The 27,943-nt window shown below is 40.4% G+C and overlaps 1 long non-coding RNA gene across 1 annotated transcript; it reads left to right on the plus strand.

Annotated features, from left to right (window-relative positions):
- Positions 1–2,556: 2,556 nt before the first annotated feature.
- On the plus strand, positions 2,557–22,147 carry LOC103669582. The gene is made up of 4 exons (XR_570339.2): positions 2,557–2,971; positions 7,676–7,771; positions 7,865–7,996; positions 21,586–22,147. It is a non-coding gene; the product is annotated as an uncharacterized LOC103669582 (long non-coding RNA).
- The last annotated feature ends 5,796 nt before the right edge of the window (positions 22,148–27,943 follow it).

The following is a 27,943-nucleotide window of genomic DNA, read 5'->3' on the forward strand; positions in this document are numbered from 1 at the left end:
GAGAGTCCGGGATCTCGTGGCCTGTCATCATAGTAACTAACCTTTATAGCGTGTTTAGCCGTACCAAGCACTGAGTAAGCGCTTCACACGCGTCATTTCATTTTTTCCAACAGCTCTTTGAAGTGGCACGGACTATCCCAGTTTTAGAGTCGGAAAAAGTGAGTCTCAAAGAGGTTACATATGTACCTTGCCCAGAATTTCAGGCTCAGCATTTTAAAAGCAGAACTGTGTTTTGAATCCGAATAGTGTGACTCCAGAATGCTTCCTCATCACGTCTGACCCAGTGTTTTTGAAACTAGTCCCTGAGTTACATATTTCCTTCACTACTTTTGTCCAGTTGCACTCTTGATTACTCAATATTTTTCTTTAAATATATATATTTAAATATTTATTTATTAGAGACAGAGTGGGGGGAGGGGCAGACTGAGAGGAGGAGAGAATCTGAAGCAGATTCCACCCTCTGCCTGGAGCCTGTGGAGGAGCTGGATCTCACACCGTGAGATGGTGACCTGAGCCTAAATCAAGAGTGCTGCTTAAGGACTGTGCCACCCAGGTGTCCCTAAAAATGCTTTCAACTTATTTTAGAAAAGAAACTTGTGCACCTCAACAACAAAATAACCCAATTTTAAAATGGGCTCTAGCTTGACTATTTCTCCAAATAAGATACACTTATGGTCAATAGTCACATGAAAAGATGCTCAACATCATTAGGGAAATACAAATTAAAACCAAAATGAGGCACATCTGGGTGGCGCAGTCGGTTAAGCGTCTGCCTTAGGCTTGGGTCATGATCCCGGTGTCCTGGGATGGAGTCCCACGGTGGGCTCCCTGCTCAGTGGGGAACCTGCTCCTCCCTCTCTCTTGTGCTCTGTTTTGCTCTCTCTGAAATAAATAAATAAAATCTTTAAAAAAAAATGTAATACTTATTTTGGTGGCTAAATTTTTTTTTTAAATGGAGAGTTATAAGTTCCACTAAGTATATAGAGCAATGGAACACTTATAGGTTGCTGGTGGGAATGCAAAATGATACAGCCACTTTGGAAAACAGTTTTGCCTTTCCTCAAAAAGTTAAACAGAATTACCACGTGACCCAGCAATTCTACTCCTAGGTATATATCCAAGAGAACTGAAAAACAAATGTTAAAACAAGAAAACTTGGACATGATGTGCCTAAAGCATTATTTGTAATGGCCCCAAAGTGGAAACAACTCAAATATTCATCAGCTGATGAACAGATAAAAAATATGATTTATGTATCCATACAGTGGAATATTATTCAGTCATAAAAGGGAATGAAGTACTGTCCTGATTCATGCTACGAAATGATAAACGTTGAAAACATTATGCTAAGTGTGAAAAAACCAGTGCCGAAAGACCATATTTTGATTCCCTTAGTCTGAAATTTCAGCATAAGCAAATATAAAGAGACAGAAAGATTAGTGTTTGTTTAGGGCTAGAAAGAGTGAGGACATTGGGGGTGATAGCCAAAGGGTATGGGTTTTTTTAGGGGGGGAAATGAGAATGTTCTGGAATTATATAGTAATGATGGTTGTACAACATTGTGAATATACTAAGAAACTGAATTGTACAGTTTTAAAATGGTGAATTTTATGTGAATTTTATCTCAAAGGAAACTTTGGTCTCATGGGAAACTCATCTGTAGTTTCCTCTAATGCAAAACTATACTTACAGAGTTGTTGCAAGATTTAAATGAGATTAACATGTTACCAGTCTCATAGTTGAAGTAGACAATGCCCCTAAGATTAATACAATGAAAACAAAACAAGGTTATTAAAACCCTGGCCAGATACTGTTCCCTACAAAAGGCTCTTAATAGGCTTTAAATGTAAGGCCCATTCTCTATTCTTTAAAAGTATAAATTATCAAGTATTAGAGACAAACTAGCACTATATGAGGCTTTCTTGACCTAATGAGAGGGATTAAAACATCGAAAAGATTCTCTCTACCTGATTCAGTGTTATTTAATGCATACCTTTGTACTATCTAAAATCATTTCTGGGGCACGGGGTGGCTCAGTTGGATAAGCGTCCGACTCTTGATTTCAGCTCAGGTCATGATCACAGAGTCTTGAGATCAAGCCTGGTGGTGGGCTTCTCACTCAGTGGGGAGTCTGTTTGGGATTCTCTCTCTCCCTCTCCTCCCTCTGCTCCTCCCCCTGCTCTCTCTATCCCTCTAAAAAATAAATAAATAGGTCTTAAAAATAAAATAAAATCATTTCTCATAAACAGATCTCACACTTGGGAGAACATTGATCTAAGACATTATCTGCCTGCAGTATCTTGGTAGGTGTCATTAAAGTGATGGAATTTACTGAGCATCTATTATGTGTCAGGCATTCTTGTAGGCACTAGGGTTACAGCAGTGAAAAATTATTCTAGAGCTTACTTCTAATGGAAAATAGAGACAGTACAGGGAACATGTAACATTCCTGAGATGATAAGTATAATGGAGAAAAACTAAGAAAGCTGGGGGAATGGAGAGTGCTGGAGAGAAGGAGGAGAATGCTTATTTTATATCAGTTGGTTAGGAAAGGCCTCTTTGATAAGGTGACAAAGCAGAGCCTGAGGGAAATGAGAGAGCAAGACATTTGGGTATCTGTGAGAAGAGCATTCCAGGCAGAAAGCAGGAATATGCAAAGGGTCTAGGAAGATCCAGGAGGCCAGTGTGGCTGGGGAGGAGTGAATGAGGGGAAGAGAGAGGATTAGATGGGGTGGGTGCATCATATAGGCCAGTATTTTACAAATTATCACACATTCAAAAAGGGTCACTCTGGCTGCTGAATGGGCAAGGATGGAAGCAGTTACCAGGCTATTTCAGTGGTCCTAATGAGAAATACAGACAGCTCAAACTAGGATCTTAGGGTTGTGTGTGGTGAGAATTGTCCAATTCTGGTGTATTTTGAAGGATGACCTGTCATTGCTGATGGATTGGATGTGGTTTTGAAAAGAAGGTAAAGGGGGCGCCTGGGTGGCACAGCGGTTAAGCGTCTGCCTTCGGCTCAGGGCGTGATCCTAGTGTTATGGGATCGAGCCCCACATCAGGCTCCTCTGCTATGAGCCTGCTTCTTCCTCTCCCACTCCCCCTGCTTGTGTTCCCTCTCTCGCTGGCTGTCTNTCTCTATGTCTGTCAAATAAATAAATAAAATTTTAAAAAAAAAAAAAAAAAAAAAGAAGGTAAAGAACAGGAAGTTTGGGGGATGCATGCTAAAGAACTCCTGCTAAAATGCTATGAAAAAAGTAAAAATGGACACATTTGCTCTTTAAAGTTCTGGTTCTGGTTTATTGCAAAGAATAATGGTATTTTGGCTTATGTCAGAGAAACCCTGGTATCTGCTGTAAAAATACTGACTAAAGTGGATCCTTGCTCCAAGATGCTAGTTTTGGATAAGGGACATAAACATGTGGAAATAGAAGCTTCTAATTTTTTTCTGACAGTAGTGTGATATTAAACTAAAGTGACCTCTATGTAAATAGGCAAATGATTAAATTTGATAATTTCCATCAGATATAGTGACACAAATTAGGAATTCAGTGTTAGCTGTTCCCATGAACCCAGATACGTATTTTACCCTAATTGCTGTCTATTCTTGCCTATTCTTTTTTTTTTTTAAGATTTATTTATTTATTTGAGAGAGAGAGACAGAGCACAAGCAGGGGGAGGGGCAGAGGGAGAGGGACAAGCAGACACCCTGCTGAGCAGGGAGCCTGATGTAGGGCTCCATGGAGGGGGGGGGGGCTGTGGGATCATGACCTGAGCCGAAGGCAGACGCTTAACTGAGCGACCAGGCGCCGCATATTCTTGCTTATTCTTAAGACTAAAACAAAGTGACGGTTAGAAAGTCAAATAGTACAGTCACTCCCCAGCCCAGCCCCTTCCTTTGCTCTTTTACAGAAGCAAGAATTATTAACTACTTCTTCCTTTAGTTCACATGGTGACTTCCTCCATGTCGCTAAATAACCTGCTTGTAGTGCTGTTTCTTGCATTTTCAATTTTGGTCATTATCTACAGACTCTGTTAGGGTACTTGAGGCTTAACCTATTATTATTCCCACCATCCTACTTCCCCCTTCCCTTCTCTTCACATTAAAGTTACAACCCAATTATATGGGGTGCCTGGCTGGCTCAGTCAGAAGAGCATGCAGCTCTTGATCTTGGGGTTGTGAGTTCAAGCCCCATGTTGGGTGTAGAGATTACTTTAAATAAATAAATAAATGTAAAATTACAACCTAATATAGGTTGTTCCCCTATGTTGAATTTACTGGGTAAATTTAAGTAATATGTTAAACATCTTTTTGTTCTATCAACTATAGACAGAATCTTTTGATCCCCCATACTGTAAGATGTCGGTTTTGTCAGCACTCCTGGCCTTTCTCTACCTGTTCTTCTGTCTTTGCACTTCCCAATCTAGTTTGTTAAATGAGGATTCCATTTGGCAGGTTGGATTCCTGTGGGGATGTAATTGAAAAAAGGGAGGTCCCTACACCTGCTTATCACTCAATAAACTACTGAAATTCCATCTTTTGGGACCTCACTGGTAAATGAGTGATGTGTCTGCAATCCTATTAACAAAATGATAGCCTGGGAGTCCATGAACTCTTAACCCAACAGACCTTTGGCCTGTTGGGTGTTAACAACCAGAGGGGAAAACAATCAGCTTTGGCCTAAACAAGCTGAGGTTTATTTACTTTTCCCATGCCCTTTCAAACCAAAGGCTGTAAAACTGCTTTAGTAATATAACTCCTGTGAGAACTCTCTGATGGAATTAGTGACATCACAGTGAATTTTCAAGAGAATGTACATGAAATTTATTGTTTACCTTGAACTTCATATGGGTAAGTTAGTTCATTTAAAAGCAAGTAATTCACTTTGAAAGGAACTGTGTCTTGACTGTAATTGAGATTATAAGGGTTGGGGGCAGAGAGATGGTAATGAGCTGGGAAGCAAAATACTGCTGCCACCTAGTGGTTACTCATTCTGAAACACAGCAGTTCTTTCAAAGCGCAGACAAAAGAAAAGGAACTGAACATAGGAAACACCCAGCAAAGGTCCTGAACCAGAGAAACTTCCATTTCCTCCTCCCTTGTTAGAAAAAGATGTTAGTGAGCCTTTTGCAAATGGTCAGAGGCAAAACAGGGTATTAAGGGGATTAGGCTGTGAGAGGCTCCTCCTTTTGTGTAATCAGAAGAATTAACAGAGCACTGACAAAGGCAAACTGTCGTAGGTCAACATGGACAGCCACCAGATCTCTAACATGAAGTGGCAGCTCCAAAAGGAAGTAGGAGGTGCAACAAATGAACAGAGAGGGACCACAGTGGGGCAGGCCCCCTCAGTACTGGTCACTGCTGCAGCAGCATGGGTCCAGAGGCAAAGCAGAGTCAGAAGCAAGACCAGCAGGGAGAAAGATGATCAAGTCACAGAGACTTGGGATCACTGGTCAGCAACAGCTCTGGAGACTGTGGTCTTGAGACTGCAGTACTGCCTGATTTAGAGTAAACTACTCAGGGCACTCAGGGACTATTTCATAATAGTCCTGTGGGGGTAGATATTGTTACCAGCCCTATTCTACAGATGATGAACTTGAGGCTAAGTCACTAGCCCGAAGTCACAGAACTAATGAGAATTAGAACCAAGACTTGAACGAAAGCAGTTTGACCCCAGAGTCTGGGTGCTTAACTACAATGATTCCTGCTTCCCTCAGGGAGAGGGAACAAGGGATTTAACTCCTCTAACTCTACTGAATGTTATATTGAGGGATGGTTGCGATTTAGAACTCTAAAGGTGGTTTGGATCTGGTCCTAGTTCTGTCACCTACTTGCAGGAGGATATTTAACTTTTCAGGAGCTAAGTTTCCTTACTTGTAAAATAGGGACATAAAGGAGACTATTTCATAAGTTGCTCTGAAGCTTCATTGAGTTAATACACAGTTTCTGGCATGTGGCGAATAAGATAGCTTGCCTACAAAGATGATTGCCAACAATTTTCATCATTGTAAGTACTACTACTCTTCTCAACAAGAAGTGGAATCTGTTTCCCTTCCTTTAGAATCTGGGCTGAGCTTGTGACTTGCTTTGACCAGTGGAATGTGGCAGGTGTGTTATTGGCTAGTTCTAAGCCTAAGTCTTAAAAGGCCTGTCTTGCTCTCTTGGATCATCTGTGCCACTAGGTAAGGAAGCCCAGCCTAAACTCTTGTATGGTAAGGGACCACATAGAGAAGGAGGCACCGGGGAGCCAGTGTCCCACCTGAGCCCACCATATGAATGTGACCACATAAATGTACCAAGTGAGATCAGAACTGACCTGCTAACCTGCAGAATTATGAGAAATAAATCATTGTTGGGGCGCCTGGGTGGCTCAGTCGGTTAAGCATCTGACTTCGGCTCAGGTCATGATCTCAGATCCTGGGATCAAGCCCCTCATCGGGCTCCCTGCTCAGCAGGGAGACTGCTTGTCCCTCTCCCTCTGCCCCTCCCCCTGCTTGTGCACTCTCTCAAATAAATAAATAAATAAATAAATAAAATCTTTTTAAAAATTAAAGGAATTGTTGTTAAACTACTAAGTTTTGGCATAGTTTGTGATGCAGCAAATAGAAAGTCCTCAGTAAATGGTATCTGTTAGTATTATAATTGGTGCTCCTGAGAGATTCAGCCAAATATCTGGCCCATCTTTTCTTAGGTCACTGATTTTTTTCCTCTTTCACTGGAATAGGCTTAGAGAAACAAGAGATATATGTGCAGATGAACACTGCTTATTACAAATATGTCTTATCTTTTTATTAAACCAGAAGATTGCTGGATATCCACTCAGAGAGCCTTTGTTAGCATTTCAAATTGCTGTATACATTTGAGATAATATAGAAGCATATTTCTTCACACATTTACAATTCAGACTTTTCACTAGATTGGTTATGCTGAGACCTACCAAAGCCTTTGTGTTGGAGGATTTGAGGCACAAACAGAGACTTATCCTTTTAATCCAGCATCTCAAAGCCCTGAGGATGATTCTTTAACTTTCATCTCCTTTTACTCTCCTTCCCTAAATACTCTCTTTTTCTGTTTGTACATATCCTTTGCCTTCTTACGATGACTTTCCTACCTCCTTTCCTTATTGTGACAATTAAATAAGATCTTCCCTACCAAAATATAAGCTCTGAGAAGGGGGAAATTTTTATCCATTTTGTTCTTTACAGAACATTCTTTACTTAGAACAATGCCTGGCACACAGAGGCATGCAATGAATGTGTACTGAATGAATTAAATAATGCGTGTAAAAGCCCCGAAAACAGGGTCTGGCATGGAGTAGATGATGCTCAATACATATAACCTATGACAGTTCGGTATTGCTATAAATGCAATCATTCATATTCAGTTTTTAAAATGTTTTATTATTTTTAGTCTTTCTCTTTTTTCTTTCCATGTTGTCCCTTTCTTCTTGTCTTTCTTTTTCTGTCATTGCATCTTCTCTCCTTACTTGTGGCCTGCCTGGGACCCTCATAGATGTTGTTTTGCCTTCACTCAGAGGATGTGCAGAGAAAAGGTTTTAGAATTTTGTCTTGGGTGAAATAGAATTATTTGTGATTCATAGCTGACCTTGTATTGCACATAAAATTCTGCTATTGAGGTGAGCCTAATTTTGGTGTTACTAAATATTTTAACCAGGGGCCTCGATTATGGAAAAGAGCAAGATTTTTCAGTAATAGCCGAACAAATGCCTGTATGTATCTCTGACGGTGTGGGTGTTCCTAGCACGTGTTGGTGAGTAACTGTGCTACTCTTGGCAATAGCAATGTGACAAGAATGAAATAGAACTGATTTAGCTAATTTTTTCTTCTTCTTTTTCTCCACAAGGGAATGGAAATGAACTACCACATAGTGGATCAGTCCTTTCTCAGGTCGGTAACATTACGGGATCCCCATTGAAATGCAAGCTGGACTGGCGGAAATCAGATTCCCATATTCTCTCATAAGCTGTAAATCAAGGTAAATCCCATGCATTTTAAAATCATGACTTCCCAGGGCTATATGAGAAAATAAAAAAACTCTGGACGTATAACCAGTGCCGATTATAGAGCTGTCTGCGTTACCGAGGAGAGTCTTGTCTTATAGGAAGCTCTCTCTCCTCTTTCCTGCTGGTCTTTCAGATTCAAATCAGGAGTTTCACAAATCTGCAGGTCGGTGGCTGGGTGGCTTGGGCGAGTACAAAACAGTATTGATGCAGTTCTCAACACAGCCTTGTTTAGGTTTCCACTATGCTAGTAGGTAGCTCAGACTTCTTGGCCCTGCTAATGTTTAATCGAATCCTGTTATATATTCAGATAACATGTGTTTCTGCATATATTCTTCTGTCACATAAGACCAGTGTTTTACAAACAGAACTGGGAGGAGAATAGGTGAGTCTGTGAGCCTCCTGTCACCCTCTCTCAAACCTCCTTCAGCCACTCTATTTTTCTTTCTTTCCTTCAAACATTTGATTATTGTATAGACAATAAGTTACCAGGCCTCTTTACTAGCTAACCAACTTAGTAAACCAACCTAGAGTCAGGGTAGAGAGATTTTGAGGCATTCAGACCATCAACTCTCAAACATGCTAACTTAATTGGTACATGAGACCCCACAATGCACTGAACCCATCCATTCTACTTGTAATGGGAAAATAATTTGATGATAAAGAAATTATAGAGGAGCAAAATGGCAACCCAGAACAGCAGTGTCATAATGTTTATGCCTGAACAAAATGATCAAAAAAAGAAGGACAATGATATTCAAGTTGTGAAATAACACATACAAGAAGTGCTGTATTCGAAACTCAAGGCACTACAGAGTCCCCCCCATGCCCCAAAACAAAAAAGCGTCTTTCTTGGAAACTGTGGAAATTACAGCAGTCTATGTTGTCACATGTGCAACAGGAAATTTATATCATTGTCAACTTCTCTGTGGCAGCTAAAGTTTTCAGTAATTGGCAGTATGGCACGTTGGTTTTCTTTTTTCTTTCTGGTGAATATAAAACTTTAATCCCTCTTAATAATTAACAAAGGAAGTTATTAAGTACTTAGTCATATGTAAAAATGAAAGTCCCTGGCTTTGCATGGCATTTAGTCTAAGAGTTACAGAAAGAACTTGCATACTTTGATCTCTTTTCATGGTTCATCAGGAAGACTCCATGAGGCCACAACCATATCTGGAAACATGCTGGCCTAAATGACTATGACAGCCTTACTTCTGGGCCTTCTCTGGTCGTATGTTCTTGAACCTGTAAATTCTTCCAAGTCTTTGAGTAACAATCTAGTTTCTAGATTAAAATGATCATTCTACTGGCAGAAGTATAATAAATGGATAAAACCTTTCCAGAGAGTATTTGGCAATAGGTTCAAAGTCTTAAAGTATGCATTACCCATTCACCTAGCAATTCCACTCCTAAAGAAATAATTATGAGTACGAACAAAGATGCATGTATGAAGGTGATTATTATAGCATATTTTAAAATATTTCTTATGTTAGGGAATTGTTCACAACACTAGTGTTTATTTTATTTATTTGTATAATACTTTTTATTTTTTTAAGGTTTTATTTATTTGAGAAAGAGCGTGCATGAGCATGAGATGGTGGTGGGGGTTGGGTAGTGGAGGGCAGAAGGAGAAGGAGAAGCCGACTGTGTGCTAAGTAGGGAGCCTGACATGGGACTCAATCCCCGGAGCCTGAGATCATGACCTGAGCCGAAGGCAGACACTTAACCAACTGAGCCACCCAAGCGCCCCTACAACACTAATTTTTAAATACAGGGCATAGAAAGTATGTATGATATAATCCTTTTCATCTAAAGATGTATGTCTATTCATAGAATAGGACTGGAAGTACATATAAATAGCATTAATAGTCATGATCTTTTTGTACTATTACAGACTTTTCTCAAATGTCTACAATAAACATGTATTACTTCTGTAATGAGAAGAAAAGGTTTAAGTATACTTGAAACACAAAAGATCGTTTTGGCCACAGTGGTTAGAAGAATATGAATGGGGACAATTGGATGAGGGGTTACTGCAGTGGTTCACATAAAAGTCAATGCAAGTAAGAACCAGGGATATGGCAGTGGGATAGAGAAGGAAAGAGAAGGAAAAGCTGATTGGAGACATATTCAGTAGTCCTATGAGAACTGTAAACACATACCATACATTCAAGTCAGTAATAAAATTGATCTTTTAAAAGAGTCACCATGATTCATCCATATCCTTATAGTACCTTCAAATATGCATTTATTTTTTCTTTTGTAGTTTCTTTTTTTAATAATATTTTTTTATTATATTATGTTAGTCACCATGCAGTACATTCCTAGTTTTTGATGTAAAGTTCCGTGATTTATTACTTGTGTATAACACCCAGTGCACCATGCAATACGTGCCCTCCTTAATACCCATCACCAGCCTATTCCATTCCCCCAGCCCTCTCCCCTCTGAAGCCCTCAGTTTGTTTCCCAGAGTCCATAGTCTCTCATGGTTCATTCCCCCTTCTGTTTATCCCCCCTTTCTTCTTCCCTTTCTTCTCCTACCGATCTTCCTACTTCTTATGTTCCATAAATGAGTGAAACCATATGATAATTGTCTTTCTCTGCTTGACTTATTTCGCTTAGCATTATCTCCTCCAGTCCCGTCCATGTTGGCATATGGCCTTTCTCTTCACTACGTCTGTATCTTTGGGGTAAATACCCAGTAGTGCAATGGCTGGATCATAGGGTAGCTCAATTTTTAACTTTTTAAGGGACCTCCACACTGTTTTCCAAAGTGGCTGTACCAACTTGCATTCCCACCAACAATGTAGGAGGGATCCCCTTTCTCCACATCCTCTCCAACATTTGTTGTTTCCTGCCTTGTCAATTTTTGCCATTCTAACTGGCGTAAGGTGGTATCTCAATGTGGTTTTGATTTGAATTTCCCTGATGGCTAATGATTTTGAATATTTTTTTCATGTGTCTGTTAGCCATTTGTATGTCTTCATTGGAAAAGTGTCTGTTCATATTCAAATATGCATTTAAAGAAACTCAGAGCCAACTCTGATTTAGTTTCCTAGGTTTTAGTTTCCTGGCTTGTTCAGCTGAGTTAATGAGGGTCTAGCTGACAAAAAAAGAGAGTGTAAGAGGAGGACTGGACTGTGGAGGGAGAGAATAAATTCAATTTTGGACATGTGGAATTTGAAGGGTTTGTGAGATGTCTGCTGAGCTGTGGTGCATGAGTTTGAAGCTCAGGTAGATCAGTAGATACAGAATTAGAGATGATCAGTATATGTGCGATTGTTAAAACTGGGTGGTTGTTAAGGTTGCCTGGAGAGTGTCCAGTGAGAAAAGGGGTGAACAGGGAGCCCTGTGGAACCTTTACAGTTCAGGGCAGGATGGAGAGGAAGTCACTGAGAAGTGGTGAGGAGGCCAGACCATAATAGGCTAATCCAGAAGCCAGGCAAGGACGACCAGTTGCACAAGTTCAAGGTTGTGTTCATTTTGGCTTACTATCAAATCTGCAAGCTAGCACTGCAACAGGCACAGGAAATGAGACTCTGGGTTTCTTCTGCTCTCGTGGAGTTGTGACCAAAGTGCAGGGGTCAGCCCATCTCCTCTCAAGTCTGTCTGCCACTCCCTGCTCTGTGGGCTGGGGAATGGGCCCCACAGCCTTCAAGGGTCTAGGTATTCCCGCTTCAGGCAATTCTGTGCTGTGCCATAGGCATGTCCTTGTGTGTTCTCTCTTCTTACTGCCTCCTCGCCTACACCTGCCTTGGCCAGGGCATACCAAAAGTAGCCAGAGGGGTTCAGAGGGAAAAGAAAGTTAGGGGAGGAGAGAATTTCAACAACGGAGTTATCAACAATATCAGATGCCAGAGAAGTCAAGTAACATAAGTGCTAAAAAGTTCCCAATCGAAAGTTGGTGATTTAAAGGCTATTTGTAGCCATACATGTAGGGTACCACCAAATTCCCATGAGAGTCATTTTCATTCCCACAAAATATAATCAAGATATTTTAGTTATGGTATTTTGTTATGGCAACCTGAGCTGACTAAGACGTTCACCCCACCAGACTCCTTCATTCATGGTGATTTATTCTTAGTGACCTTATTGTCTTTTCTCCTCCTCCTCCTTCTTCAGATTTTATTATTTATTTATTTAGAGAATCAGTGGGGGGAGGGGCAAAGGGAGAGGGAAAGAGAGAATCTCAAGCAAACTGGACTAAGTGTGGAGCCCAGTTCAGGGCTTGATCTCACAACCCTGACATTACGACCTGAATCGAAATCAAGTCAACACTTAACTGACTGAGCCACCCAGGTGCCCCCTATTGTCTTTTCTAACAGTCCATCCCTTTAAGGAGCTCCCATCATACAGGGTTGGAGTATATACCTATTGTGGGCTGTGTTCAGGGTCTCTTACATACGCCTCTTTTGTCCCACGCACATCAAGGAATGTGGCAGGTTTCCAGTTTCATTGTCCTCAGACCTTCCCAATAGGTGAGAAAACTATCAGATGTTGGTCCTCCCAGAGCATGTGATGGACTTCTAGATGACCCAGATCTATCAGGGTCATTGCTGACTCATGGAATGCTCAGTTACCCTTAAGTGGCAGAATAAAAGAAACACATTTAAGTGGGGGGAAGTGAAGGTCCTTAGCACAGAAATTATAATTACTGGGTTTTCTTTTTTTAAAATTTATTTATTTGAGAGAGAGGGAGAGAGAACAAGTGTACTGAGGGGCAGAGGGAGAGAGAGAATCCTGAAGCAGACTCCCTGCTGAGCACAGAACTGGAAGTGGGCTTGATCCCAGGACCCTGAGATCACGACCTGAGCTGAAACCAAGAGCTGGCCACTCAACTAACTCAGCCACCCAGGGGCTCCTAATTATTGGGTTTTCTAAAGCAAGGTATATGTTGGAGTCAACAATGCTTAGAGTCTTCTGGAAGAGCTGAGGCAGCTTCAGTCTTGTATCTGTTGGGCCAGCTTCATTTGGGGCCCTAAACCAAAGCAATATAAATATCCATATCTTTTTATGTCTGTCATTGCTTATTTGGTTTTCCATCTGTCCTGCTCTGAAGCAGGAGGGGGAAAGAAGACAGGAAAATCGTGAGCTCTTTAGAGGAATAGTGCCAGATATTAAATCTATAAACAAAATAGATTGAAGCAGAAAGAATGAGTCAGAGATGAAGGAAGCATGAAAGCAGCATCACACTGGGAAAATGTCACCTGAAAGTGCGGACTGAATGTTCCTGGCATATCTGTGATTGGTCCTTTAAGTCCCATCAGCACAATTCGGTTCCTGAACTGCTTGTGCCTCACTGCCCTGTTGAGTGCATTTTCATTGTTTCCTCATATCGAGCCCTTAGATTCATTTATAGGATGCAAGCTGATGACCCATGGTGAGATCATCCTTTGCTCTGGTGATAATGATCCTGTCACACCAGGTTCCTGTTTCGTTGGAGCGTGAATGGAGTTGTGCTGATTGATGGGGACCAAGCTGGAATGAAATAAGGATTTTACTGGAGGGTCCCTTAGTCTTCCTGTACAATGCTCAGAGAGTACTTAAAACTAGGAGTCACCTGAGTGCCCTGCCTTCTCAGGGTTAGTCTGCAATGAAAGTTACAAATGGGCAGCCCTGGGTCAGATGTATTTTATTTTGTTCACCCGGGGTTTGGAGTTAATTGCCAACATTTAAAAATAGGAATATTTCACATCCAGGTTTCCTACTCCTTAAAATGGGAATATCTAGAAGGTTGGATCTGTATTCCTTCCTGAAATCCATTGGCTAATGCTGCGTACGCTGCCTTTTAGTGGGGACAGAAGCCGTCGAGATTTCCATGGTCCTCCCTGCTGCACACATTTATGTTGGCCACCATAGGCACTTAAGTTTGTGTTCTGTGGTCTATGCGAAGGATGGGTAGGGGAGGAAAAACCTTTTTTCTCTACCTTCGTAGTGTCACTGGCTCAGGAATCAAACTGATAATAAACAGATTAACAAGAAAAAAACCAGTTTTAATTATACAGGTACACAAGGGAGTTTGACAAAGAATTAAAACTCAAGGAGGTGTCCAGGTAATTGAGGCTTATATACCATCTTAGGCTAGACAAAGGAAAAGGGGATTTTGGATTTCTGGATGGGGAGGCAAGTTATGGGAAGGCAAGAGGAGGAAACAAAAGATAAAGATGGGATGTCTTGTTATGCAGATAGGAGTCTCACAGGTGATAAAAGTTGTCTTTCTTCCTGGTACAGCATAACTTTACAAGTGAAATTTCCTTTCTAAATGTAAATTTCCTATACAAAAGGGGAAATTTATACTCTCATTTTTTAAGCATTTTAGAGGGAAGCAGTAAAGATGTCTTTAGCTCAAAATAATCCATATGCCAAAGAGATATATTTTGGGATTACATATCCTGGTACCTCTGAGAAGGAAACTAGCATTTAGCGAGTTACCTTTGTGTATGGACCATTGTATCTTGTAGTTTACACGTGTGATCTCATTTGATTATCCTCACAGTAAAGTAAGGTTTCAGCTTCAGTGCTATAGGGACCATGTCTGTGACATGCCATCCCAAATATGGCACTTTGGCATATTGAGTATTTTATTTTATATTATTATTATTTTTAAGGTTTATTTATTTTTTAGTAATTTCTATACCCAACATGGGGCTCAAACCCAAGACCCTGATATCAAGAATCACACACTTCACTGAGCCAGCCAGGTGTCCCTGTTATATTGAATACTTAATTTACTTCTTTATAAAATAAATTTCCGGTTTTGTTTTTTTGTTTTTCCCTGGGTGGGGGGGAAGGGGTGGAGGGAGAGGGAGAGAGAATCTTAAGCAGGCTCCACACCCAGCACGGAGCCTGAGGTGGGGCTTGATCTCATGACCCTGAGATCATGACCTGAGCCAAGATCAAGAGTCAGACACTTAACCAACTGAGCCACTCAGGTGCCCCCATATTGAATATCTTAAATTGAAGGAATTTGAGAACACAGAAAAAGCAGGAAGGTCATTCTGACCTCTGCCTATCCTTCTTCTCTAAAACAAATCATAAGATCTTTGTGTGAGAGGTGCCCTTCCTATTCCTGGAGGAAGGGAGCATCTTTTTTTTTTTTTTTGGAAAGGAGCATCCTTATCTCTAAAGATTAAAGACAAAGGGACGCTGAGAAGAATGCTAACAAACAGGCCTTGCTAAGTTTCCTTCATTCTCCCTAATCTGTCATATTCTTCCACCTCTGTCTGCTCTTCATCAAACCTAGCATAAACATACTCAATTCTTTTTTTTTTTTTTTTGCATCTTCATTTCCTTAGGAAGGCTCCTTGTGTCATGTAAAACTTATATAAATTTGTATACTTTTTTCTCTGTTAATAAGTTTTTGTCAGTTTAATTTTCAGACCCAGCCAGGTACCCTAAGAGGGGTGAGAAAAACTTTTTCCTCTCCTATACTTGTTTCTTTCACCACTGGGAGAGTCCCAGCACTTAGTATAGTCAAAACTGTGGTAGGAACTCCAAAGTATTCATTGGATGAGTGAATGTGCACATGAGTTATTTTTATATCAGTTTTGTAGATGAGAAAATGAAGGCCCTATGCATTTAAGTAACTCTCTTAGAATCATATGGCTGGTAGAGGTTACAGGTGGAATTCAGATATGAGATGGTGTGACTCAGGTCCAGTGTGAAGGAAAAGGGAAAAGACCATGGGTCATTTCAGGGCCAGGTACACAGTAGGCATGTTATAAGCACTTCCTGAATTGGTTGACACTGCTTCAATGTATGTTCGTGAGTACAAGCAACCAGAAGATTACAAGTGTGGTCTTTATTTTATGAAATTTGTTTAAAACCTACTGGTATCTGGGTGCCTTGGGCCTGGGGATTTCATAACAGGCTCTGTAGTAGAAGGTACTATTGGCATGTAGCAAGAAGGGCATAATGTTTCTGTTCACAGTTGACTTGTGCTCCATAAATGCGATGAAATTCCAAAGCTAATCCTCCTTGCATATCTAAAGAGCTTCCTCCAGGGCTTATTTTCTTAAACTACCTGGTGATGGTGCTTAGTTACCACTCCAGAGCCCAGAGCTGTGCTCAGGAATGAATATAATTCAATGCTCCTTTGTGAGGCTAATATTAGGAGGACCTGAAACTGGCTTAGGAAGCCTGTTGTTCAAAATGAAGCCCTTTTCAAAGAGAATGGATTGGCCTGGCTGAGGAAAATGGGGAAGTGGGTAAGAGGGTAGCCTTGTGGCTTAGTTTCCAGCTCTGTGCTGATGATTCCCAAATTGATTTATAATTTTTTTCCAAATTGATTTATAATTTTAGTATCTCTCATACAGGTCTCATAATTCCAGAAACTGCTAGATATTTCTTATAGACTGCTGTCTACCATGACTCAAAACCTAACATATGGGAAACTGAACATACAAAAACAAAACAAAACAAAAAAACCCCTGAACATACCACATTTGTGCCCATGAACCAGTCTTTCCTTCCAACTTTTCCATCAGTGGCTCTTTATTCTTTTACTTCCCTAACTCCAAACTTTGGAGTTCTCTACTACTCTTTTCTATTTATAATTCATATATGCAGATACTTTCCCATAAAAGGTCTTATTTCCTTCCTCCTCCCCCTCCATCATTCCCACCCAAGCGCAAGCCTCTGTCTATCCTCATATTTTGATTGCTAAAGTAGCTTCCTTGCTAAAGTAGCTTCTCTGCCTCCAGGCTCTCTTTCCTTTTATATCACTGCATACTACAGCCAAATTTATCTTACTAAAATCCTGTTTTCATGTCCCTTTTCAGGTTCCAAATCTATATTATCTTCTCATGGCTTGGACTAGCTTTTCCCAAAGTTTGTTATGTGAAGCTTTCGTTCCATAGGAAATTAATAGGCTTTAAGTGAAAAACAGATTCTGTGATCAAGTGTCAGAGAAATGCTAGGTTGACAAAGTTATAAACCATTTCTTTCCTTCAGGATGATTCATAGCTTTCATATGTTAATATGCCTTAGAATGCAGTGTTTTCTGAGACGTGTTTTCACAGACCCTTTTTTTGTAGCGTGTTTCGTTGGTCTAGGTCTACACGCACCACATTTTGGAAACACTGGTCCACAGATACAAGTCCATACTCTCTGTGATGGTTAATTTTACGTGTTAATTTGATTGGGCCATGGAATTGTTAACCTTCAAACTCAAACAGGCAGTTATTTTACCAAAAAATAAATAGCAAAGAATTGTAATCAGGGACAAGCAAGTTACATCAAAATCATAGGCAAGTCTGCTGAACAAAGGAGAGGAAGGCTCTTTTACAGAGGAAGTTGGGAGTGCTATTATAAACGAAGAGTCCATTAGGGTGAACTGGACACTGGAAGTATAGTGGCTTTTCATTGGCTGGGCTGTTGCCAGGGGAGGAGGAGAGCCTTTCTTCCTGCTGCTGGGATGGTAAAGGAGTGTCCACTTGCAATGTCTCTCTCTTCCTGTTAGGTCTGCAACTGACACAGAATGATAGGGTGTGAGAGCTCCCCCTGCTGGCCTTCCCACCCCAGTCTAGTGAGGTTTCCCTTTATTACTTTTCATAGGGTGCCCAGATATTTGGTTAACCATTATTCTGAATATTTCTGTAAGGGTGTTTTTGGATGTGATTAACACTTAAATCCATAGATTGAGTAAAGCAGATTGCCCTCCTTAATGTGGGTGGGCATCATCCAATCAGGTGAAGATCTGAATAGAACAAAAAGTCTCATCCTTCTGTGAGTAAGAGAATTTCTCCTACCCGACTGCCTTCAAACTGGGACATCAACTTTTTCCTGTCTTCAGACTCAAACTGAAACTTTAGCTTTTTCTGGGTCTGAAGCCTGCCAGCCTTCAGACTGCAACTGCACTCTTCTCCTGGGTCTCTAGCTTCTGACTTACCCTGCAGATTTGGGAATTCTCAGCTTCCAAATCACATGAGCCAATTCCTTATATCTCTTCATATAGCTACACATTCTATTAGTTCTGTTTCTCTGGAGATCCCTGACTAATACACTCCCATCTTTTTCTCCAAGTCTATTTAAGATCAGACTTCTGTTATACCTGTTTATCTCTTTCCATTTCCCAGCACATACCTCTGCTCCAGGTAAGCTGGTCTTCTCATTATTTCTACATGCCCCTTGCAGAATTCACCTCCAACCTTTGTCCAAACTGTTTCTTTTGCTTAGATATTTTTGCAAATATCTCCTTTTTCCTATTTGTTCACGTTCTAGTTCTACTCAACTCTCTCTTTCTCTCTCTCCTCCTTCCTTCTCCTCTTTTCTTTTCTTTCCTTTCCTTTCCTTTTCCTTTCCTTTCCTTTCCTTTCCTTTCCTTTCCTTTCCTTTCCTTTCCTTTCCTTTCCTTTCCTTTTCCTTTTCCTTTCCTTTTCCTTTCCTTTCCTTTCCTTTCCTTTCCTTTCCTTTCCTTTCCTTTCCTTTCCTTTCCTTTCCCTTCTCTCTAGTTCTACTCAACTCTCTCTTTCTCTCTCTCCTCCTTCCTTCTCCTCTTTTCTTTTCTTTCCTTTTCCTTTCCTTTCCTTTCCTTTCCTTTCCTTTCCTTTCCTTTCCTTTCCTTTCCCTTCTGAAAATAAATTTCCCAAAGACAAGTCCTGCAAAGCATTGTGCTCTGTGGAAAGTGACTGGAATGCTAATCTGCTAGAAATTCAAGGAAGGAAGACCTGGAGGAAGTTCCCATTATGAGTAGATTAAAAAAAAAAAAAAAAGTGAGACTCTTTCCCAGTCTTCTAATTCCCCAGTGCTTTCCCCCAGAGACATCTACAGTTACCAGTTTCTTTTCTCTCCGGTTTCAAGGCCCAATTCCCATGATCGCAAATTGGAGCCACCTTCAGAGCACTAACAGACTCTTGAAGGCCAGGCTGCACCTCAGACCTTTGCATCAAAACCTCTGGGGGTGGGACCCAGGCATCAGTATTTTGTAAAGTTCTCCTGACTCCAGTACACAGGAAGGACTGAGAACTAGTGTAAAGTCACCTTCTCCTTCCTCTCCTTCCTCTTCCTCTTCTTCCTCCTTCTTCTCTTCCTCCTCTTCTTCTTCAAGTTTTAAAAAATATTTAAGTGATCTCTGTACCCATTATGGGGCTCAAACTCACAACCCCAAGATCAAGAGTCACATGCTCTTCCAACTGAGCCAGCCAAGTGCCCCAGGGTGAAGTCTTGATCGGAAGGCACTGAGCCCATGGCCGTCTTGGTATGTGCCACACAGTCTGGCTTGTTGTTATCTCATCTTATTAAAAATGGGAGCCTGTGACTTGCTTGGTGGTGCTCAAGGAGGAGAATTTCTCTAGTTCTGAAAGTCAGTCTGTATATCCCTCCCACCCTTTCTCCTCTCAGGTATGTATGGAAAGCATTAGTTTGCTCTAGTAAGCATGAGACTCACCTGGAGCCACCACTCCTAGAATGTCTGAATCAGTAGGTCTGGTAGGGGCAAGAATCTGCATTTCTAACAGATTCTCAGGTGATGCTGACCCTGTTAATCTGTGCACCGCATCTTGAGAACCATTGACCAAGAGATCCAGGACTAAGGAAGAGAGCACAGGTGGGCCTGATATAGCCCCTTGGGCCTGAGGAAAACCTAATAGATTGGACATAGAAGTGAAGGCTGGCTAAAAACACTACTTAACAAGAAGTTTCCCAATTGGGGGCCTAAACTCAAAATCCAATCCATAGATATGTTTTGTAGGGTCATACAATGTTTCCTGTTAATAAAAATTGTTAATACTTAAAAATCAGGGATTTATACATACACACACCACACACACACACACACACACGGACAAATATTTCAATTTTACAGGAACAATAGGTTGGCAGCAAGGGGCCCAATTTTCTATGTGACAACAATCAACTTTAACCAACAGGGGAGTAGCTGCTTTGCTCTTCCAAATGAACCTAGCTCCCAGCTAACCTTGCATCGGAATATTAACCATATGAGTGAGCCCAGTCAAAACAGCAGCAGAAAAGGTACCTATCGAATCCATAAAATAGTGAAAAATAATATACTGTTGGTTTAAGCCACTAAGTTGTAGGATGATTTGTTATATAGCAATATCTAACTGATACAACAATTGGCAGAATTCCCACAGGCCTGCTTCACTCAGTTATGTTACCTTCTAGGCCCCTATAGGCAAGTGAGTTTCCAGCCTGGGCCTTACCCTGCAGAGCACTAATACAGACTTGTAAGCCTTTTATACATCCATTATCCCAACAACCTCACAAAGGTCAGCTTGTATTAAAATCCATTTTGCAGATTAGGAAACAGGACTAGCAAGCTAAGAGACATCCGTACAGACACATAGTTACAGTAGGGTGAGAATCCATCACTTTGCACTTCTATTTCAGTGCTATCCCCCTTTCCTATCTGGGCAATTGGCTGTTAGTTTCTCTAGGCCAGTAGACCTGACAGCCACCAAAACCAAACTCTGTAAGTTAACAGGGCATGATGTTTTCAAGAAGGGGAACCTTCTAGGTAATCTTTAGTTATTGAGAATGTTGTCTGTGAGGGTTTAATATAATGACCACTACATAGAAGGATCTTAAGAGAGATGCTTGTTAATATATACTCTATTTCTGTAGGATCCTTTGATGCCCTTTTCCTTCCTTCTCTACTCATCAGACTCCTAGCTGGAGAATTTCATCTCTCCTCTAAGATCTGGTACATTTTCTATATCTCTGTTACAGCCCATAATCAGACTATATTATATTTTTGATGTGTCTCTCAACTCCCTCAGATGTTGGGTGCTTTCATTTTGGGGATTATGGATTTCCTTTTTATTTTCACAGGACCTGGCCCAAGATAGCCACTGAATAAATGCTGATCAAATGGAAATGAAATTTAATTGCAGAGTTGAAAGATACATTCAATCATAGTCCAGTTTTACTTCTATAATAATCATTTTGCAAAAGCAAGGATTATTAATATTGTTATACTCATATTAAAAATAAAGAAACAGAATTTCAGTATACTAAGAATTTCTTTCCAATTGGTGATACTCAGGTGATATTTGTTGTTTTCCATCAGACAGTTGACTGTTACTCTTTACTTTTCTTTATAATTTTTCTTTATAAAGTTTTCTTCTTGGGGTGCCTGGGCAGCTCAGTCAGTTAAGCGTTCAGCTCTTGATTTCGGCTTAGGTCATGATCTCAGGGTCCTGAGATTGAGCCCCGTGTTGGGCTCTGTGCTCACACAGAGTCTCTTTGAGATACTCTCTTTCCCCTCCCTTTGTCTCTCCCCCTGCTCGTGCGCTCGCGCTCTTTCTCTCTAAATAAAAAAATAAAATCTTTAAAAAAGAAAGTTTTCTCCTTGATGGCAGAACCTAAGCCTTACTTAGATCTCTATCCCTAGTATGGGGTGTGACAGGTGGTAGACATTCAGTAATTGTTGACTTGAATTTAATTTCTACTTCTATGTTAGAAGCTATGTCTGGTACCACTCTAAGGAAATCTTTGAAAGAGCCATTTAAAATTTGCTTATGATTAAGTCCTACTTTTCACTCAGTTTTAATATTAACCAAACATAGTCTCACTCTTTTTTTTTTTTTTTTTTTTTTAATCACAGATTGAATGCCTGGAGAGAGACAGAGACAGACAGACACCCCCCTCCCCCGCCCCCCCCAGACAGACTGACTTGTATCTTTGAGAAAAGAAGGACATGGAAAATTGCAGGGTAACCAGACCCTGTCTGAGAGAGAATTCTTTCTTTGTGCTAACACCAGAGAAATGCAGGGCTGTCATGTGAGGAGCAGTTATACTCTTTGTGTATCAGGTAAGGCAGAAAAGAGAAGACTAAGGTTTAAGGAAGGGGGGAATTAGAAGGGGCCAAGTGATTGAAATCAACAAAGGGACTGCCAAGAAATATGAGAAACGAAGAGGAAGGAAAGACTGAGAGGGTGTTCTGTCAGTAGCATTTAAAAGAGAGCAAGGAATGCAAAGTGACCCGCTGTGAAGGAGCCACAAGATACCATCTGTATTCTTTTCCCTGTGAGGCACTTTCTTCTGAACAGGATTGTCATCATCAAACTCCAGACAGCACTGCACTATTTTGTTGGTGATTTTGCTTTTAAAATGTAGACTATAATTTTAAGAGTTGAATTAATCTGCAACAACATTCTGGTATTTTGTAAAATGAAAATATGCCAAGTCATCCTGTCAAGAGTGGTGATAATCAAGAAGTTAGGGTACTTTTTTCCTATTATCATGGTTGCTGATTTTGACAGGGAGTTACCCACATGCAAGGAACATTTCTTGGTGTTAGCAGTGGGTTCCATATCATGTTTTGATCTAATATGATTTTCTGGTCTAGAGCCATTTGTGTTTGAATGAAAATGATGGCTGTAGTAGCAATTTTTCATATTCTTGCAGCAAGTTCCTTTTGCTCACAAATCTGTTATTATCGAAGAAGCATTTAGTTGTAGGTAAATGACCCTTACCTTCTGTCTTTAATTGAAACTCAGCCTGCCACAGTTAATATGTTTCATGACTCACTAAATCTTGGAAGGAAAACCTAATGTGCTGTAAAAGCAAAGAAAAAAAATTAATTGGTTTCAGCATACATTTTCCTATGCGACTGAGCCAGCTGTCCCTAAAGTGGAGTGCATATGAGTAGCTGGATGTATGCATGTATGCTTCTATGGTTGTATTCCATGGCTTTTCACCTAGAAGGAGCTCTCTTGATATTGTTTTTTATGTAATCTTCCTCACTTTCTTACTAGTATCTGTTCACTTGCATAGTTAGTTCTGTTTTGAGAAGAAGAAACCTTTGGTCTATATGGAAAGGAGTCTGAGATCTGTAGTCACTGTCTGGGCCTGGACTGTGGGCATGATCTCTATATTAAGAGAAGAGGTGCAGGAGAACCTCACTAAAAGGGTTTTTACCACTTTGTGTTAGTATGTCTTTGTAGCATTGACCCAGCCCAGAGACCTCAACAACTTGAGAGAGAGGAATTCAAGTTGTATCAGTTAGCTATTGCTACATAACTAGTCACTCCACAACTTAGTGTCTTGAACCAACAATAATATGTCACTCTGAACTGTTTTGTGGGTTTGCTGGGTAGTTTTTCTGCTGCTCATTTTGCTTGGGTTTACTCATGTGGTTGCATTCATTTTTAAGATTAGCTGGGGTATGGACTCAATTGCATTGAGGTTGGGCCTGTCTATGTGATATTTCATTTTGGGCTTCATACCACGGTGGTCTTGGGGTTCCAAGAGTATGAAGGTGGAAGCTGGAACACCTCTGGAACCTACACTGTATCACTTCCACCATATTCCATCAGCCAAGAATTTAGAAATTCTGAATTACAAATTCAGACACAAATTTGCAAGTCTCAAGATCAGCTCTTGAGGAATCATTCCTCTTTGAGGAATACAGACTCTACCTCTTCCAAGAAGAAGCCTCAAAATACTGTGGCCAAGTTTTTCACTCTACCACATTCCTAGTTATCTAGGAGAGAATTATCAGGATATTTGGGGCTGGAAAGCATTGTCGTATTTGGTTTTGAGACTTAGATTGTTGTCAACTGAGCCAGCTGTCTCTAAAGTGTAGTACATACAAAAACAGCTGGTGTCTGCATGTATGCTTCTAAAATTGTATTCCAGAGTCAATCCACATCATTCTAGTTGGGCAAATTGCTTCAAGTTTCATTTCTTCATCTTTAAAATGGGAATAGTAACAGTGCCTCTCACATAAATTGTGAGGATTCACTGAGAGAGATAATATATAGAAAGTGCTTTGTACAGTTCCTGACACATGGTAGGTGTTCAAATGAATTATAGCTAATTTTACTTTTTAATTTTCTTATTTTAAGTCCTTAGCTATTTTTGTTTGTTTGTTTTACAAGTAATTCACACAGCATGAAAATCAGAAAATACAGAAAAGCATAAAGAGAAAAAATATTTCATATTACCCAATATTATACCACAGAGTTAGCCACTATCAGTCTTTTGGTGAAATTCATTTAAAGCCTAGACTTTTTTTCAATGCATATGCACATATGAATAAGTGTGTGATGGAAAGACAGAAACACACTCACGCACACCCCCACACACCCATACACACAGAGAAATATTTGTGTGTATTTTTAAAATTTTTCTTTTTAGGATTTTATTTATTTATTCGAGAGGAGAGAGAGCTCAAGCAGGGGGAGTGGCAAAGGCAGAGGGAGAAGCAGGCTCTCCGCTGAGCAGGGAGCCCGACGCGGGGCTCCATCCCAGGACCCCGCAATCAAACCTGAGCCAAAGGCAGACGCTTAACTGACTGAGCCACCCAGGTGCCCCTGTGTGTATTTTTAGATATATATACAAAATGTTAAAGGCCAGAGAAGCACTTATTACTTTTTATTATTTGTGACCTCCTCCTTCTGGCATTTGTATAGGGCAGTTTCAGTTACTCAGTGTGAGGTAGTACCTGACTCACTACCTACAATTTTAGTTTTCCCTTGATCCCAGATATTAAGGCAAGAACTCATACCTATTACTAAATCTGAATTTTCCAGAGCGAATCTGGGAAATACCATGCTCCTGAGATGGTCTGAGAAAAAAAAGTTCTGTGGTCAAATAAATTGGGGAAATGCTATATATTTTCTCTTCTAGTCTTTGAGAACCACAGATACTCATTTTTTTAAAGATTTAAAAAATTTTTTCTTTTTAAGTAATCTTTACACCCCACACAGGGCCCAAACTCACAACCCCTAGATGAAGAGTCGCATGTTCTGACTGAGCCAGCCAGGCGCCCCTCATCTTTAAAAAAAATTTTTTTTAATTAAGCAAACTCTATGCTCAACGTGGGGCTTGAACTCATGACCTCAAGATCAAGAGCTGCACACTCCACTGACTGAGCCAGCCAGGTGCCCCCATAGATATATTAATTTATGATTAGATAAGTAAGTAATTAATACTTATTAAATTAAATATGTGATTAAAGCATGTTAAAGGCTCTGAGAAGTCCTGTTGTAAAGCATCCTATTTTACTTTACCCTCAAATTTCCCACATTTACGTGAACTCTTCTTTTAATTTTATTTTGAAAAATAATATACGGTAAAAATAACATTTTTTTAAATGTACACTTTTATGAAATTTTGTACGTGGATCTGTGTAACCACAACAACATTCAGCATTCAGAATAGTTTTATTATACCCCAGAACTCCCTTCTGTTACCCCTTTATAGTCCATCCCCTACTTCTCTTAACTCCTGGAAACCACTCACGTGTTCTCCATCCATATAGTTTTCTTTTTGCCATTTCTTTTTTATAGGAATGTCATATAGATGGAATTATATACCATGTAGCCCTTGAGAATCGATTCTTTTATTCAGGTAATACCTTTGAGACTCATCCATGTTGTTGCATGTATCAGTTATTAGGGGTGTGTGTGTGTGTGTGTGTGTGTGTGTGTTTGTGTTTAGGTCTTTCTTATTGCTGAGTAGTATTCCATGTATGGAGGTACCACAGGTTATTTATACCATTGAAACATATTCAGGTTTCTTCCAGTCTTTGGTGATTTTAAATAGATCTGCTGTAAACATTTATGTACAGGTTTTTGTGTAAACATAAATTTTCACTTCTCTAAAGTGAATACCCAGGAATGGGATTGCTGGATCATTTGGTAAATTTATGTAAGCAAACTCTTTTTATTTGTGTAATACCTATTAAGATCCCACATAACTGGTATTTCACTGAACATACTATTAACATCTTGTAGACCTAGTATTTTCATAGGATGCACTTTGCAGTGAAAAGCTTTAGGAAGGCTTTGAATGTTGTGACTTGTTGCTGTTTTTGAAAGTCAAGTGGACCTCACATCCATTCCACACACCCAAAGTTTGCTTAGGCTTAGCCAGGATTCTCACTATACTCCCATTTGTTAAGGACCTACTGCCAGACATTTCTATCACAATCTCATTTAATTTAACCCTGACAACAATCTCATGATTTTGCAGGTGAGGAAACTGAGGCCCAGAGAGTCTAACAATTTACCCAAGTTCCCATGGCTGGTAAATAGCCAAGATTGGAATCCTTGTATTGTATCTTTAAGTCCAGTGCTTTTTCTGCTTCCCCCTCTACCTGTCTTTTTCTTCCTTTCCCTCTTTGAACATTGTTATCTGTGTCTGTAGTCAATTGTCTTCAACCAGGGTTGGCAAATAAAAAACACAGTTGCTATCACTTCCCACTTCAAGGCAGACACCAATAATTTAATTTCACCTCCTCTTTCTTGCTCAGCCCTTTCTCCAGACAACTATCAGTTGATTGGAGTTAGCATTTGAGCTAATAACCATTTGCTATTTTGTTCTTGAACTTTGTATTAGTTATCTGTTGCTGTGTAACAAACAATCTCAAAACAATGTGGCTTAAAAATAGTAAATATCCCTTGTGATCTTTCACAATTTCTGTGGGTCAAGAATTCAGATAGGGCACTGCAAAAAGGCAGGTCCTGTTCTGCCATGCCTGGGGGCTTATCCAGTTGGAAGACATGAGCCATGTTGGGGGAATTTGTTACTCAAAAGGATGAGTTGGGCTTGGTTATCAGAAGAGGGCATGCCAGAGAAAGACAACAGATGTTCCCTGTGCACAGTGAGATGCCTTTTGACCCATTCTCTTATCTCTGCTCCCCCATTCTTGTCATGGCTTTTCACTCAGCTACATCCTGTTACACTCATGTTCCTACTCAAATTGTAGGCTCTTTTGTTTCCCAGGAGGACAACTTAAAGGCAGAGGTACCCTTTCATAGTTGAAGGTCTAGCTCTTGACTCCTGATGCTTTGATTTACTTCCATGACTCCCTGATTCCTGATTCCTGGTCTGCTCAGGATTTGAGGGGCACAGAACACTTTGGTTTGGGTCTTAATTTTCTGGACTCCTAACCTGTCTCTCACAGTTAGGAAATGGTTACTCCCAGATCTGTGGCCTTGACTTGGGACCTCTTGACACCCTAGTCTCCTGCTGTGCTGTTTACAAACCTGTTAACCCCTTGCTTTCCAGACATCCTGTCTCTTGGTTTGTTTTCTTACTCTTCCTTGTTACCACTTACATTTTGGTTTACTAGTATCTCTTAGGCCAAATATTTCCCAACCACGTATCTGCTGATCGTATGCTGGGCTTTGCCTTCCAATGACAGTCTTCTCTCTCTCCCTTTCTTCATTTGGAAGTTAAGCTGAGGTATAGTATATTTAGCCTTGGATTCAGAACCAGAAGCCCCAAGTTCAAAACCTGACCTATGTGACTTTAGGCAAGGCTTATAATCTCTCTAAGCCCCAATTTTCTCATCCATAAAATGGAAGAATATTATCTACTTCACAGCATTGCCTTGAAGATTAAATAGGAGAATGTAGATATTGCAAGTTAATAATGGGTAATAATTCTAAAATGCTAATGTGTGTATGTGTGTTTGTGTATATATTTAAAGTGAATTTATTTTTTCTCCCTTCTAAGGATCTTTCCTTTATATGGTTTTCCTCCCGTAGCACAGAGGCCATTGTGTGCTCATTAACTCAGGAAAGGAAATGTCAGAGAAGAAAAAACAAATTGGAATCTTTCTGGCTTTGGTTTTCAAAAGCCTAAAGCCCTTAGGGGAACATTGAGAGGCCAGGACTGGTCAAAGTGGGTGAGAGCAAGGGGTTCGAAGAGAGAGGGAGATTCTTCTTCAGACTGGCAATGGATTCCACTGTTCTGGGCAGAGGAGGGAGGTGGGAGGAATGAGGAGAGACTGAGGGGGTGTAATAAAGCACAGATGCAGCAGGACCCAGAGTGAGAGGGGCCTGTGCCCTCCCTTCTAGAAAGAGCTTTGGGGAACAGAAAGGACATGGTTGGCAGATTCTGGGTGCCCAGGGTGGCCCACAAATGGTGGTGGACTGAAAGGGGTCATGCAGCCTGGGGGTGGAGAAAATGTCAGTGTAGGTCACTGAGGATTGAAGCCTACAGGCCTG

The sequence above is a fragment of the Ursus maritimus genome, unplaced genomic scaffold, assembly GCF_017311325.1.
Source record: "Ursus maritimus isolate PB19 unplaced genomic scaffold, ASM1731132v1 scaffold_14, whole genome shotgun sequence".
Lineage (NCBI taxonomy): Eukaryota > Metazoa > Chordata > Mammalia > Carnivora > Ursidae > Ursus > Ursus maritimus.